General features: G+C 46.7%; 1 long non-coding RNA gene across 1 annotated transcript in view; it reads right to left on the reverse strand.

The window, feature by feature from the left end:
• LOC127573547 (uncharacterized) overlaps nucleotides 1-16,758 on the reverse strand; it is a 32,118-nt gene extending 15,360 nt beyond the window's left edge. Inside the window, exon 1 of the long non-coding RNA XR_007956781.1 lies at nucleotides 16,633-16,758. This is a non-coding gene — a long non-coding RNA (uncharacterized LOC127573547). The remainder of the gene's footprint in view (nucleotides 1-16,632) is intronic.
• Nucleotides 16,759-17,551: the final 793 nt, after the last annotated feature.

Consider the following 17,551-nt stretch of genomic DNA (forward strand, 5'->3'; position numbering starts at 1 on the left):
TATAGCTGGAAGGTGAGGGGAAAGTTTAAAGGAGATTTACGTGGCAATTTTTTTTACACAGAGAGAGGTGGGTGCCTGGAACGAGCTGCCAGGGGAAGTGGTGGAAGCAGATACAATAGTGATGTTTTGACAGAACATGAACAGTCAAGGAATGGAGGGATATAGACCTTGTGCAGGCAGATGGTATTGGTTTAAATTGGCATCACGGTCAGCACGGACGTGGTGGGCCAAAGGGCCTGACCTGTGTGGTGCAATGTAAAGAAGACCTTGCTGATGGTGCAGCTCTCCCTCACCACTCAAGCCCGGGGAATGGGACACAAACTCAGAACTTCTGGTGTAGACGTGCAAGGGCTCCTCACCGAGCCACACTGACAATCGTTGAAAGGCTCAGCAGTTCAGGCGAACGGGGGGTGATTCTGGTGAAGCTTAATATTTTGTGTGGGATTGAGAGTCGATACCAAGAGGTGGTTTCCTCTGCCTGGAGAGTGTAGAACCGGGAGGGTCCATAGCTGCAGGATAAAGAGGCCAATCACTTAGGACTGAGACAAGGAAGATTTCTGCATACGGAGGGCTGAAAATCCCTGGAATTCTCCCGCTCCGGAGATACGGAATAGCGTGTTAAGAGCATTCAAGACTGAGAAAGTTTTCACTGATTATTGAGAGGGAAGGTTGCCAAGGACAGGGTCCACCCAGATTTTATTGACAAGCAGAGCAGGCTCGCGAATCACCTCCTCTTGGACATATAAAAAGAGGCCATTCAGCCCATCTTACTCATGCTGGCTGCCAGCGGAGTAGTCCCCTGGGTCTTGTTTTCCCCCTTACGTCTCTGGATCCTGCATCTTCTTCTCTGCTACACATGCAAAGCCAGAGAACACTACAGGTCAAGCAATGGAAAATGGGATTGGTATGGATTGGGGCATGGTTGTCCCAAGGGCATGGTGGGCCAAAGGGACTTTGCCGTGTGACTCCATTTAACTTCAATACATTTTGCCAGTTACCTACACAGAGGGGTAATTTACAGCGGCTGATTAACCAACTAACCTTTGGGATGTGGGGGGAAACCAGAGCACCCGGGGGAAACCCACACAGTCACGGAGAGCGTGGAAGCTCTACACAGACGGCATCCGAGATCAGGATTGAACCCGGGTCACTCGAGCTGTGAAGCAGCGGCCCTGCCACTGTGCCTGCCTGCCTGCTCCTAGTTCTTGTTAAGTCCTGAACAAAACTCATTGTAAGTTAATACTGGCTTGGAGTTCTGATCTGTACCCAAATGTGATCAAGGCCACAGCTCCACCTCCCCCCTCCTCCCTCCTCCCTCGTCCCTCCTCCCCCCTCCCCCCAAGAAGAGTCAGCAATGGAACGAAAGCCAATGCTTTGTTAAGTGAACCCCGTACGGAGCTGTGTATGATATCCCAAATCATGCTACTGGCACCTTTTTGTTACATCCTCCATGCAGAGAAGTGACGGCTTAATCAGGAGCCAGATCCATCAAGGATTGATTGCTGGCTGTCTGTTTCTGCATTTAGCAGATCGCAGTGATCACTGGGGAAATACTGTATCAATAAGCAAAATCAGGATCAATATGGTGCAGGACTCAGTTTAAATGGGGTTGTCTGTTAGATCACACGGACCTTAGCTTCTAAGTTTTGGTTAGGAGACCTTTGGGGTGGTAAACAGATTGTTATTGTCACATGTACCGAGGTACAGTGAAAAACTTGTCTTGCATACTGTTTGTACAGATCAATTCATTACACAGTGCATTGAAGTAGTACAGGGTAAAACAATACAAAATGCAGAATAAAGTGTCACAGCTACAGAGAAAGTGCAGTGCAGGTAGACAATAAGGTGCAAGCTCATAACAAAGTAGATTGTGAGGTCAAGAATCCATCTCATCGTATAAGGAAACCATTCAATAGTCTTATCACCATTGGATAGAAGCTGTCCTTGAGCCTGGTGGTACGTGCCCTCAGGCTCCTGTATCTTCTGCCTGATGGGAGAGGAGAGAAGAGAGAATGACCCGGGTGGGTGGGGTCTTTGATTATATTGGCTGCTTCACCAAGACAGCGAGAGGTATAGACAGAGTCCATAGAGGAGAGGCTGGTTTCCATGATGTGCTGGGCTGTGTCCACAGCTATCTGCAGTTTCTTGCGGTCCTGGGCAGAGCAGTTGCCGTACCAAGCTATGATGCATCCAGATAGGATGCTTTCTATGGTGCATTGATAAAAGTCAGTGGTGATTGTCCTTCACAATCTGACACATCCCACTAATTTTGCTGCACAAACTAATGACCTGTTATCACAGACAGAAGGTTTAATCCTGATAATCTGACTCTGCACCCACCGGCCCACTCCCCAACAGGTCCCTGGGAAAATGAAGTTTCGAGATTTATCATTAAATTATGAAAGGTTTGCAACTTGATAGCAAAATGCAAAAAATCCTGTTAACTTCAGCACTTGAATTCTGTTTTATGTTGTCGTTCTTTGAAACAGGAATGGAATTAAAAGATCAATGGGGCTCTGGAATTACCTGCAGTGTCCAGAAACTGATAGTACATTTATTCCATAAATCGTAAGAGTTACACATGCACAGACATTGTTATCTCCTTCGGCATCCCCAGGGATCGAGGACAACTTGCTTCCACTCTGGTTCGGTGGTGGCTGGTGTGGGAATGGGGGTCTCTTCCACGGATGAGGCAAGTGATGGAAAACTGGGCATTTGTCTGGGTAGTCTGCGAGGTGGGGCACTCCTGTCCCTGATGCCTGTCCTGTGGGTCTCAATACCGTCCTGAATGCTCCTGCTCTTTCCCCTCCCCCTGCCCTCATGACCTGCCCATTTATTCCTCACCTTCTTCCCTTTATTCTATGGTCCACTGCCCTCTCCTACCAGATCCCTCCTCCTTCAGCCCTTTGCCTCTTCTACCTGTCACCTCTCAGCTTCTTACATCTCCCCCCGCCCCCCCCACCCACCTACCCTCCCCCTCTCACCTGGACTCACCTGTCATCTGGGAGTTAAGGTAAGATATCTTTATTAGTTGCAGGTACATCGAAACACACAGTGAAATGCATCTTTTGAGTAGCGTGTTCTGGGGGCAGCCCGCAAGTGTCGCCACGCTTCCGGCGCCAACATAGCACGCCCACAACTTCCTAACCTGTACGTCTTTGGAATGTGGGAGGAAACCGGAGCACCCGGAGGAAACCCACGCAGACACGGGGAGAACGTACAAACTCCTTACAGACAGTTTGGAAGTTATCCAGCAGTAAGGAGTGATTGACAGCTGCCATGGCATTAAGAAATGACAGACTAATCTGACCGGGCTCAGCAACACCACTCACCTGAACCAGAAATCTGGACTCAGCTGGGTCAATAACCATTTCTAATTTGGCTGTTTGCAGGGGAGATGTTACGCTCCATTGCAGCCAATTTCTGCTTGGTCCCACTCTCTCTCCGCACTCCAGCACAATGCTTAATAGATTCTACACACTTAAAGAGGCAATACTTTGTACATGAGGGACCAGCACACTCTAAACTGAAATAAAATGGCACTACGCAGCAAGTTTATGAAGCAAGTTTTTTACACAGAGAGTGGTGGGTGCCTGAAAATCACTGCCAGGGGGGGTGGTGGAAGCAGATACAGTAGCAATGTGTAAGAGGCATTTAGACAGGCACATGAACAGGCAGGGAATGGAGGGATACAGATCATGTGCAGGCAGATGGGAGTAATGTCATTTGGCATCATGGTCAGCACAGACATTGTGGGCCGAAAGGCCTGTTCCTTTCTGATGTTCACGAGCAAGAAGCAAAGAGTAAAGGTTAGTAGTGAGCCAGGCATAAAATCAGGGAAGATCAGGATTACGCCTGATACAAGTCAAATATGGTCAAGGAGGCTCAGGTAAAGGTCAGGCAGAACACATCGAAATAGGAGTAGGAATCGGCCGCAGCCCCTCAAACCTGCCCCACCATTCAATGTGATCTCAACTCCTCTTCTATGCTGGTTCTACATTGCCTTCAACTTACCAAATCTTTCAAAAAGATAAGATTATAAGTTTTCTTTATTAGTCACATGTACACAGTGAAATGCACCTTTTGCGCAGAGTGTTCTGGGGGCAGCCTTCAAGTGTCACCACTCTTCCGGCGCCAACATAACACACCCACAACTTCCTAACCCGTACGTCTTTGGAATGTGGGAGGAAACCGGAGCACCCGGAGGAAACCCACGCAGACACGGGGAGAATGTATAAACTCCTTACAGACAGTGACCGGAATTGAACCTGGGTCACTGGTGCTGTAATAGCGTTACGTTAACCGCTACACTGCCGTGCCTGCCCTACTTAGTAACCTTCTCTCTGAACACCTCCAATCTCCACGACCCTTCAGTGTAGAGGATTCCAGAGATTCGCACAACTCAGCTTTAAATAACCGGCCCCCTATCTTACAGCTGTGTCCCCTTATTTAAGACTCCCTGACTAGTGGAAGTATCTCACCATCTACACTGTCATGTTCCCTCAGCGTCTTATGTAATATCACCCTCCATTTGTCTAACTCATTTTCTTTGCTGTTGTTGATAGGCTGAATTTCTCATCTTAGGAGTTAGCCCCATGAATGTGAAGTACAGCCAGAGGACATGTCAGGTGAACCATTGAGCCTGCTGTAAGTCTGCACAGCACCACCACAATTCCCCTGGCCTCCATCTCCACCTCTACTCTCTGCCCAAGTTCTGATGAAAAGTCTCTGACCTGAAACATGAACTCTTTATCTAAAATTGTTGAATTCAATGTAGAGTCCTGTAACGTGCCCAGTCGGAAGATAAGGTGTTGGTGAAAGCATCAGCCTGAAACACTAACTCCGTTTCTCTCTCCACGGCTGCAGCCCGACCTGCTGAGTGTTTGCGGCATTTTCTGCTCACACTGTAAAGCTGACGAACGACTGCTTCACTGCTTCGGTGAAGAAATCACCTCCGGTTCCAGACTCCACACTGTAATCCATGGGGAAGGCAGTGAAGGCAGGATCATTTGGACACAGACACAGGCCCTTCGGCCCACCATATCCATGCCAACCCTTTTACCCATCTACACCAAACCAACTTGCCCTCTTTAGGACCATATCCTTCGATGCCTTACCTACTTAATGTCTCTTAAATGTGGCGATTGTATCTGATTTCACTACCTCCTCTGGCTGTGCATCCCAGATATCAACACTCTCTGTGTAAAAATAAACTTGCCCCTCAAATCCTGGAATTCATGTTTTTTCCCTTAAGATATAGAAAGAAGCCATTTGGTCCATCCAGTCTATCCCAGATCTCAGGGCAATCACTTCAGTCCCATAACCCCCCCCCCCCCCCGCACTAACTTATTTCCCTGTATCATATTCTCCCTCACAGGCCCATTAAAACTCATCTCGATTCACCTATCGCTCGCCTGCACTAACCCACAGTGGCCAATTGGCCTAGCAACCAGCATGTCTTTGGGATATGGGAGGAAATTGGAGTACTTGGTTGCAGGCAGCATTGGAGATCAGCACTCAAACCAGGGTTGCTGGAGCTGTGAGGTGACAACCCTAGGGGCTGCGTCAGTGTTGGGAGAAGCTGAATTCCAGAGTTTAATCCACAATAGGGGCAGAACTCCAGTTGTCCAGAGAGATCCGCACTGCTCCCAACCTCCGGCTCCCTGGGATGGTGCCAAACTCTGGCAAAGAGCAAGAGGAGAAACAAAGCAGTGATACAGAGGGTAAAACAATACCGAATGCAGAATAAAGTGTCACAGCTACAGAGAAAGTGCAGTGCAGGCAGACAATAAAGTGCAAGGCCATAACGAGGTAGATTTTGAGGTCAAGAGTCTATCTTATTGTACTAGTTCAATAGTCTTATAACAGTGGGATAGAAGCTGTCCTTGAGCCTGGTGGTACGTGCTTTCAGGCTTTTGTATCTTTTGCCCAATGGGAGAGGGGAGAAGAGAGAATGTCTGGGGTGGGTGGGGTCTTTGATTATGTTGGCTGCTTTACCGAGGCAGTGAGGAGTATAGGTGAGGCATGAGCTCACCTCAATGGCAGATCTGGCTCAAGGCCAATCAAATGGCCAACTCCAGGTCCATAAACAACCCTTGGAAAAGATTTTCACGACATCTTCTGCCTGACATTTTAACATCAAATGTTGATTCTATCTCAGCAGTCAGGGTGCATCCAAGGAGGGGAATCCCACAACAATTAGCCCAGCCCTGGCAGAACCTCAGGCAGTTGATTTTGAACATAGATCATGGAACATTACTGTACAGTACAGGACCTTTGGCCCACAATGTTGTGCCGACATTTTATCCTGCTCTAAGATCTCTCTAACCCTTCCCTCCTGCATAGCCCCCTATTTTTCTATCATTCATGTGGCTATCTAAGAGTCTCTTAAATGTCCCTAATGTATCTGCCCCCACAACATCTGCAGGCAGTGCGTTCCATGCACCCGCCTCTCTCTGTGTAAAAGAAATGTCCCTGACATCCCCCATGGGCAGGCACGGTAATGTAATGGTTAGCGTAATGCTTTACAGTGCCAGCGACCCGGGTTCAATTCCAGCCGCTGTCCGTAAGGAGTTTGTGCGTTCTCCCCATGTCTGTGTGGGTTTCCTCTGGGTGGTCTGGTTTCCTCCCACTTTCCAAAGACATACGGGTTAGGAAGTTGTGGGCATGCTATGTTGGCACTGGAAGCATGGCGACACTTGCAGGCTACCCCCAGAACACTTTACACAAAAGATGCGTTTCACTGTGTGTTTTGATGTACATGTGACTAATAAAGAAATCTTATCCTTATACCTTCCTCCAATCACCTTAAGATTATGTCCCCTCGTGTTAGCCATTGTCACACTGGGAAAAAGTCTCTGACTGTCCACTCGATCTATGCCTTTTATCATCTTGTACACCTCTATCAAGTCACCTCTCATCCTCCTCCTCTCCAAAGAGAGAAGCCTCAGCTCACTCAACCTATCCTCATAAGACATGCTCTCCAATCCAGGCAGCATCTTGGTAAATCTCCTCTGTACCCCCTCTAAAGCTTCCACATCCTTCCTATAATGAGGCAACCAGAACTGAACACAATACTCCAAGTGTGGTCTGACCAGAGTTCTATAGAGCTGCAACATCACCTCATGGCTCTTGAACTCAGTACTCCGACTAATGAAGGTCAACACACCATACGCCTTCTTAACAACCCTATTGACCTGCGTGGCAAACTTGAGGGATTTATGGATGTGGACCCCAAGATCCCTCTGGTCTTCCAAACTGTGAAGAGTCCTGCCATTAACCTTGTGTTCTGCCTTCAAATTCGATCTCCCGAAGTGTATCACTTCACACTTATCTGGGTTGAACTCAATCTGCCACTTCTTAGCCCAGGGAGGCCTGATTTCCACATCTCAAAGCTTGGGTAGATATCTCTACCATCCTTTCCATACCAATGCCCTTGATGAATTGTAGCATGGTGTTGTTCATGTGAGTGGCCAGAGTTTTGGGCCACTAATCCAGATGTGTACCTTCAAGTCACACTATGGCGAATTTAAATTTAAGTATTTAGAAAAAATCTGGAAATTTTAAAGTCATTCTCAATAATAGCAGTGTGATCATTGTAAAGTTCCCAACTGGTTCACTTCTAGAATCAGAGAGATATACAACACAGAAACAGGCCCTTCAGCCCAACTAGTCCATGCTGACCAAGGTGTCTTCTTGAGCCATTTTCCTGCCTTTGGCCCACATCTCTCTGAACCTTCCCAAACCACATACCTGTCCAAACATCTTTTAAACGTTGTAATTGTACCCGCCTCTACCACATCCTATGGCAGCTCGTTCCATATACCCACCACCCTATGTGTGAAAAACTTGCTTCTCACGTCCCCTTTAAATCTTTCCCCTTTCACCTTAAACCTATGCCCTCTAGCTTTAGACTGCCCTACCCAGGGAAAAAGATTGTGACAATCCATCTGATCGATGCCCCTCATGATCTTATAAACCTCTGTCCTTCAGGGCAGGAAATCTGACGTAGTTACCCAGTCTAACATATATGTGACTCCTGACACAATGCAGTGGACTCTTAATTGCCCTGGGGCAATTAGGGATGGACAAGAAGCTACCACATCAGGAGGCCAATGTGTTGATGTTGATCTCTTTAATTTACTAAGTAACTGACTACTCCATATGAATGTAATCTGAAATGGTTCTGTAATTTTTTTCAAATCATTTAAAATCAAATTTTTTTCTTGAGTGCTGGATTGACATGGTAATTAAAGATGTGTAATTCTTTTGGCATACTTGGGTAGAGATCTGCATGAATTAATGAGGTGAAGTTGAGGCAGGTGCTTTGACTCATTGCAAGGAGTCTGATGTACGGCAAACAAAGTCCATTTACTGAGGACACAACTTCTCCCGGTAAAAGCAGGATAATTTCTCCAGAGACATTCTGTTAGTGGAGGATTGTTGAACTCAAATTCTGTTCATGAAGTTGGTCTCAGTCACTGATATCTCCAAACTTAATTAAAAGGGGGAATTACCAAATTATGACAAGCCTGCAAAAAGCTAGCACTTGTAATAATTGGAAATTAGTTTATTATTGTCACATGTACAGAGATACAGTGAAAAACTTAGTTTTGCAAGCCATCCATACAGATCATTCCAAAACATAAGTACATTGAGGTAGTACAAGGGAAAAGCAATAACAGACTGCAGAATATAGTGTTACAGCTACAGAGAAAGTGCAGTGCAGGCAGACAATAAGGTACAGGGGCCATGACAAGGTAGATTGTGAGGTCAAGAGTCCATCTTTATCGTACAAGAGGTCCATTCCATGGTCTTATAACAGCGAGATAGAAGCTGCCCTTGAGCCTGGTGGTACGTGCTTTCAGGCTTTTGTATCTTTTTCCTGATGGAAGGGGGGAGAAGCGAGAATGTTCGGAGTGGGAGGGGTCTTTGATTATGCTGGCTGCTTTCCCGAGGCAGTGGGAAGTGTAGACAGAGTCCATGGAGGGGAGGCTGGTTTCCATGATGTGCTGAGCTGTATCCACAACTCTCTGTAATATCTTGCAGTCTTGGGCAGAACAGTTGCCATAACAGGCTGTGATGTATCCCAATAGGATAATTTTCATAGTGCATCTATAAAAATTGGCAGGGGTCAATGGGGACATACCAAATTTCTTCAGCCTCCTGAGGGAGTAGAGGTACTGGTGAGCTTTCTTGGCAGTGGCATCTACGTGGTTGGACCAGGACAGGCTATCGGTGATGTTTACACTGAGGAACTTGAAGCTATCAACCCTCTCCGCCTCAGCACCATTGAGAATACAGGGGCGTGTGCTCTGCCCCGCAGCAAGGAACTGCTTCAAGAGCATAAAATGTGTTCTTTCAATGTTTTTAAATGCTGCTTGTAAGTACTGACATCTGTCTTTGTTTGGCGATATGCAAATCTGTTTTTAAAAATCTCTCACTTCTGGCACAGTCTGTGCCCTTCGGTGATTGACTGCACCCAAACTGAACATCTGTCCAATGGTATCTAGAGCCTGCAACACTGCAAAGAGACACCACGGTAGAACAGAATGTGGCTCCAGTCTAATCCTTCAACTCTGACAGACTGCTTCATCAACACACATGGCAGAGCACTGACCACACTGAAACCACCTCTCGAGTAACTGAAAGTTATTTTTAATCAGAATCAATTGATTCCTGATCTGAAGAACAGACAGAAAGAAATCCTGGTGTTTTTTTTCATTAATAAAGATTTACATTTCTATAGAACTTTTAATGTTATGGCTAATGAGATATAAAAAGAAAATGTTGGAAACACTCAGCAGGTCGGGCCAGCAACTGTGGAGATAGAGAGACAAATTTCAAGTTAATGTTGAGAACATTGAACAGTACAGCACAGAAACAGGCCCTTTGGCCCACAATATTTGTGCCGACCATGATGCCAAATTAAACTCATCCCTTCTGCCTGCACATGGTCCATATCCCTCCATCCCTGCATATTCATGTGTCTGTCTAAAGCCTTTTAAACACCACTATCGTATCTGCTTCCACCACCAACCCTGGCAGCACATTCCAGGCACCCACCGCTCTCTGGGTAAAAATGTTAATAGTAACTCGGCAAAACTAGAAACCAAACAGAAAGGGGGAGTGGAGAGAACAAAGGGAATGTTGTGATGAGTGTCAAGAGAGGCTGGACAAATGTGGGCTCTTTTCTCCGGAGCGGTGGAGGCTGAGGGGTGATCTGTTGGAAGTGTATAAAATTATGAGGGGCATAGATAGGGTGGACAAGAAATATCTTTTCCCCATTACTGAACGATCCAATACCAGAGGTCATGCATTTAAGGTGAGAGAGAGTAGGTTCAGAACCGACGTGAGGGGTACGTTTTTTACTCAGAGAGTGGTGGATGCCTGGAGTGCGTTGCCTGATAGGGTGGTGGAGGCAAATTCACTGGGGGCTTTTAAGAGGGGCTTGGATGGGCACATGAATGAGAGGAAGATGGAGGGATCTGGGCATTCTGTAGATAGGAGGGATTAGCTATGTCGGCACAACATTGTGGGCCGAAGGGCCTGTTCTGTGCTGTACTGTTCTATGTTCTATGTTCTATGGGATGGAGACCAAGAGAGACTGAACGGCACAAGTGATCCTGCCTGGGAGAAGGAGGCCAAGACTTGTTAGCTGCAGCTGATCTGTCTGTTGGAGGTGTAAATAAGAGGTGAATAAGAACTGAGAAAAGAAGAGCAAAGCTGGAGAAGGGGCACGGATGCTGGAACTGTGAACCACAGAGTTCAGCAGACGTTGGAAATCTGAAATAAGGCAGAGAATGTTGGAAACACTCAGCAGGTCGGGCAGCATCTGTGGAGAGAGGAATAGAGTTAATGTTTCAGGTTGATGCTTTCACCAACATCGTTTCTTCTGACTGGGCATTTTACAGGACTCTATATTGAATTCAACAATTTCAGATAAACAACATTTTCGAGTTATGTCAAAACTGGCCAGCTCCAATCCAGGGTCACTGACTTCAAACGTTAACTCTCCACAGATGCTGCCTGACCTGCTGAGTGTTTTCAGCGTTCTCTGATTTTATTTCAGATTTCCAGTGTCTGCAGTTTTTCTGTTTTTTTTTCCAAAAATGAAATACTTTTGAAGTGTCGTCTGCTATAAAGCAGGATCCATGGCAGCCAATGTGTGCTTAGCAAGATCCCATGCAAGGGACATGGCAATGACAATGACTGAGTCATCTACTGAGTGAAACTTGTGGCCTAGGAATAGCTCATCTGTGAAGCACTACTCTGGCAAGTTCACGCCTTCCTGAGAGTGTAGACAGGGAGCAACTTAGCATCAGATCTGAGAGCAAGCTCCTCTGACAATGCAGCACTCCCTCAGTACTGGGCCCCAGCTCAGGCTGAGGTTCTGGACTGATGCCCGAAACAAATGATCTCATCAGTATCACATCGCTGATTGTGAGATCTTGCTGTGCACAAATCGGCTGAAGTGTTTCCCTGTAAAGCATCCCTCCGGCTGTGAGCTTTGGGACATCCTAAAAAGGATGTGAAAGCTGCTACAGAAATGCAGTCGTCCTTTTCATCCTATAGAAACCTTCAACTTTAAAATGAAAGGAAGTAGAAGTACTGTCAGGATGTGGAAGGTGATCTCCATAGCAACTGGGCTAATTTAAAAATAAAGGTATGAATCATGTTAACATCAGCCTCAAATATGTTACACTTGGAGAATCATTAACGGGCAGGTGCAAAGGGAAGACACTCGCACACACACACACACTCACGCACACACACTCACGCACACACACTCACACACACACACACACTCACACACACACACACTCACGCACACACACACACTCACGCACACACACTCACACACACACACTCACACACACACACTCACACTCACGCTGACACACACACACACACTCACACACTCACGCTGACACACACACACACACACTCACGCTGACACACACACACACACTCACGCACACACACACACTCACACACACACACGCTGACACACACACACACACACTCACGCTGACACACACACACACACTCACGCACACACACACACTCACACACACACACGCTGACACACACACACACACTCACGCTGACACACACACACACACTCACACACACACACACTCACACACACACACACTCACACTGACACACACACACACACTCACACACACACACTCACACTGACACACACACACACACACTCACACACACACACTCACACTGACACACACACACTCACACACACACACACTCACACACACACACACACTCACACTGACACACACACACACTCACACTGACACACACACACACACACACTCACACTGACACACACACACACTCACACACACACACACTCACACACACACACACTCACACTGACACACACACACACTCACACTGACACACACACACACTCACACACACACACACTCACACTGACACACACACACACACACTCACACACACACACACTCACACTGACACACACACACACTGACACACACACACACTCACACACACACACACTCACGCTGACACACACACTCACGCACACACACACACTCACGCTGACACACACACACTCACACACTCACACACACACACTCACACACACACACACACACTCACGCACATACACACACACACTCACGCTGACACACACACTCACGCACACACACACACTCACGCTGACACACACACACACACACTCACACACACACACACTCACACACACACGCTTACACACATACACACACACACACACTTACATAGGCACTCACACTTACACACACACACTCACACACACTCACACACACACACTCACACACACACACACTCTCACACACACACACACTCACGCACACACACACTCACACACACACACTCACGCACATACACACACACACTCACACTGACACACACACTCACGCACACACACACACACTCACGCTGACACACACACACACGCTTACACACATACACACACACACTTACATAGGCACTCACACTTACACACACACACACTCACACACACTCACACACACTCACTCACACTTACACACATTTACATAGGAACTCACACTTACACTCACACACACACTCACGCTCACACACGCACTCACGCTTACGCACACTCACACACTCATGTGTACACATGCATGCACACTCACACTTACAGACATGCACACATACACATATGCATGCACACACACGCTTAGACACACACACTTACACACACTCACACATACACACATGATTACACACACATATACATATACCCACAAATACACACACACTTTTACACACATACACACACACACACACACAGACAAACACAAAGATCTATTCACATACACAAATGCACGTGTCACTCCGCTCCCTCCTCCAGCTGAGAGCCAGCGGGGTGGCATTTATAACTGAAGCCTCTGCCCAGACGTACATGGGGAGAACTGGGAGCAGTCAGTGACCCCAGCACCAACTTACCCTGATGCCCTTGGAGGGCGTGGGATTGTGACTGCCACACTGCCCAGGGATGTAATGGAGACATCATCTCCCGGAGGATGTCAGATGCTCCCTGATCATCTGTGAAGGTATTTCTTTAGAGCTTGTTGATGTATATAGATCCAGAGGAAGAAAATTACAACTGGAAAAGCACTGACTTGGAGTCTGAAGCACAGCAGATTCCCACAGTATGGGAATGATAATCATGATGAAATTAGATTAGCTTCCTCGAGCTCATGTTTGGGTTTGGATGGAGCAAGAGCAAAGGCCTGTGCCACCATTCTGCTAGAGCTTTGCTGATCTGCATCTTAATTCCACCCTTAGCTTCAAAAAGCAGCGTGATTGAAGATCATTGGCCTCAAATGTTGACCCTGTTTCTCCCTGCACGGATGCTGCCTGACCTGCTGAGTATCTCCGGCATTTTCGACTTTTATTTCAGATACCCTGCATCTGCGACATTTTGCATCTGTGGGTGTTATCGATCTCAGTTGTAGAGCGTTCAATTGTCCATCGACAAGAGAGAACTCCAGGTATTGCCCCCGTGTGAGCCCAGGGATGTGTAACAGGAACTGTAGCTGAGGAGTAAAGGTGACCGACTTGCTGGTTCCAAGACATTGAACATAGAACAGTACAGCACAGGAACAGGCACTTCGGCCCACCATGTCTGTGCCGACCATGGTGCCAGTTTAAACTAATCCCATCTGCGTGCACCTACCCCTCCATTCCCTACCTTTCACTTGCCTGTCTAAATACATCTTAAACATTGCTGTTGGATTCGCTTCTATCACCTCCCCAGCTGGGAGTTCCAGGAACTTCCCACTCACTATGCAAAAAAAACTTGCCTTGCAAATCCCCTTTAAAATTTGTCCCCTCACCTTAAATCTACGCCCTTTATTATTTGATGTTTCCACCCTGGGGAAAAGACTCTGACTGTCTACCCTATCTATGTCTCTCATAATTTTATAAACTTCTATCAGGTCTCCCCTAAGCTCCAGAGAAAACAACTCAAGTTTGTTCAACCTCTCCTGATAGCTAATACTCTCTAATCCAGGCAGCATCCTAGTGAACCTCTTCTGCACCCTCTCCAAAGAACCAACATCCTTCCTTTAATGGCATTTTGGGAACCTACATTTGCATTGTTAAATCAATTAAGAATAAAATGTTAGTCTCATTAATAGAAACTGCAAATCTATGGGCTTGTCCATAGTAAACAATCAGGTTGACTGATATCATCACAAGATCACAAGATCACAAGACAAGGGAGCAGAAGCAGGCCATTCGGCCCATCGAGTCTGCTCCAAGGAAAAGGGAAAAAGAAATGGGGTGGGAAAAAAAGAAGAAAAAAAGAAAAAAGAAAAAGAAAAAAAGAAAAGAAAAGAAAAAGAAAAAAAAGAAAAAAACTATTCTAATCCCATTTTCCAGCCTTATCCCCATATCCCTTGATACTCTGACTATTTAGATATCTGTCTATCTCCTCCTTGAACACCCCCACTGATCTGGCCTCCACTGCTGTGCGTGGCAAGGAGTTCCACAATTTCACCACCCTCTGGGTAAAGAAATTTCTCCTCATCTCTGTCTTGAAACTGTACAGTCTGCCATCTGTGTGGTTTAAACCATAGAACAATACAGCATAAAACAGGCCCTTCGGCCCACCATAAGCTGAGTTTGTGACTCCAGGCCCTCAGTTTCCAGGTCTGAAGTGGTTGGAGATTATCTATCCCATGAATGGTCCAGCAAGTCACTTAATGCAAGGGATGGTCAATAAATGCTGGCCTTGCATCCCACAGAACAAAGATAAAATGAAGGTTTCCGAGCATCCTGGCCATACATTTGAGATTTGTTAATTTTTGGCAACTTATGGATCACCTCAAAGCAATTCACAGCAATGAATTTCTTTTGAAGTGCTGTTACTCTAGGAAGCAGAGGAACCAACCAACACAAAGAACACAAGAACACAGGAGCAGGAGTAGGCCACTTGACCCTCCAGCCTGCCCCACCATTCAATATGATCATGGCTGATCTGTCCCAGGTCTCATCGCCTCTTCTGTGTCAGTTCCCCACTGCCCTCGGTTCCCTGATCTTTCAAAAATATACCTAACTCCTCTTTAAATCTCCCCAATGATCCAGCCTCCACAACTGTCTGAGGTAGACAGCTCCAGAGGTTCTGTGACGAGAAGTTCCTACACACCTCAGTTGTAAATGATCGCCCCTTGTTTGACCCTCGCACTTGTGGAAGCATTTTGACATCTACCCTGTTGTTCCCCCTAAGGATCTTACCTGTTTTAACAAGATCATCCCTCACTCTTCTAAACTCCAAAGAGAATATAGATCTAATTACTCGAACTGTCTGGAAGGTACTGGGATAGGAAAGACTTAGAGGGATACAGGCCTAATTCAGGCAAACGAGTATTGAAAGGTGTGGGCAAGTGAATCGACAGGTTCTGTTTCTGTGTTGTATGTTCCTATGATTCTTATGTGTTAATCATACATCAAATGTCTCCGAGAAGGTATACATATTGGCCCAGGACTCCAAGGAGATATTAATAGCCATGGATAGCACATTATGGAAGCCAGCCTCCCCTCCTTGGACTCTGTCTATACCTCTCGCTGCCTTGATGAAGCAGTCAGCATAATCAAAGACCCCACCCACCCGGGTCATTCTCTCTTCTCCCCTCTCCCATTAGGCAGACAGGAGCCTGAGGGCACGTACCACCAGGCTCAAGGACAGCTTCTATCCCACTGTGATAAGATAATTGAATGGTTCCCTTATAGGATAATATGGACTCTTGACCTCACAATCTACCTTGTTGTGACCTTGCACGCTATTGTCTACCTGCAATGCACTTCCCTGTAGCTGTGACACTTTACTCTGCATTCTGTTATTGTTTTTACCCTGTACTACCTCAATGCTCTGTGTAATGAATTGATCTGTACGATCGGTATGCAAGACAAGATTTTCACTGTACCTCGGTACAAGTGACTATAATAAACCAATACCAATACCGATCTTTAGCATCCTCTTGAGATAGGGGACAGGGCCTGAATTTAACATTCCTGTCCAAAGTTTACTTCATTTCTTGTCCCTAACCATGTGTCAGTGCAACTCACCTTTCCTCCTTAAACAATGTACCTGTGAAGTGTTTGAGAGGCTGTTATACAGGACCCAGTCCCTCAGCGTCCAGTGGCAGCCAGACCTGGACTGTGTTCCTCCCTGACAGAGCCTTCGTGTTGGCTGCACTGAGCTTCAATGAGTCCCTCAGCATTTGCTCCTGCAGCCTGGAATGTGCCAGTCAGCAGCATTTGTTTGTGGACATTTCCTTTCCAGGAAAACTAACAAATGGCAGACCAAAGTGCGTCTTTCACTCAGTTGATGATTTTCCAGCAGCCCTTGATATTTGCATTCCTGGGAACAGCCTGTGGATCACAGAGTCACAAGAAATTCTGCAGATGCTGGAATCTGGAGCAATACACAAAAAGTGCTGGAGGAACTCAGCAGGTCAGGCAGCATCCATGGAGGGAAACAAACAGTCGACATTTCGAGCCGAGACCCTTCATCAGGACTCTAGACATCCACGGTGAAAATGAGGCCGGGGAACTAGAAGCTGCTGAAGTGATGCAGAGCATGTGAAGTGTCGTGGATGTAGGCAGGAAGGGACTGAACCAAGGGAGACAAAATGGAGTCAAGATATGAGGACACAAGTTCAGAGGGGCAAAGGCAGGCAGAGACAATGGATCTACCAGGGCAGTTGGGTTTGTGAATCTTGGGTAGGAGGTAGAAACGGGCAGTCGAAGAGCTGGAGAGCAGCAAAGATCATGGAAGGGGGAGCAGGGAGAGAGGGTCTCACAGAACTCCCGTGGAACAGAGGAGGACAATTTCTTCAGGGTAGGCATACCTCGAAGAGACTTTGCAGTGGAGAAGCAAACCAGAGACACAAGAGATTCTGCAGATGCTGGAATCTGGAGCAACACACACAAAGTGCTGGAGGAGCTCAGCGGGTCAGGCAGCATCTATGGAGGGAAGCAAACA

The sequence above is a fragment of the Pristis pectinata genome, chromosome 8, assembly GCF_009764475.1.
Source record: "Pristis pectinata isolate sPriPec2 chromosome 8, sPriPec2.1.pri, whole genome shotgun sequence".
NCBI lineage: Eukaryota > Metazoa > Chordata > Chondrichthyes > Rhinopristiformes > Pristidae > Pristis > Pristis pectinata.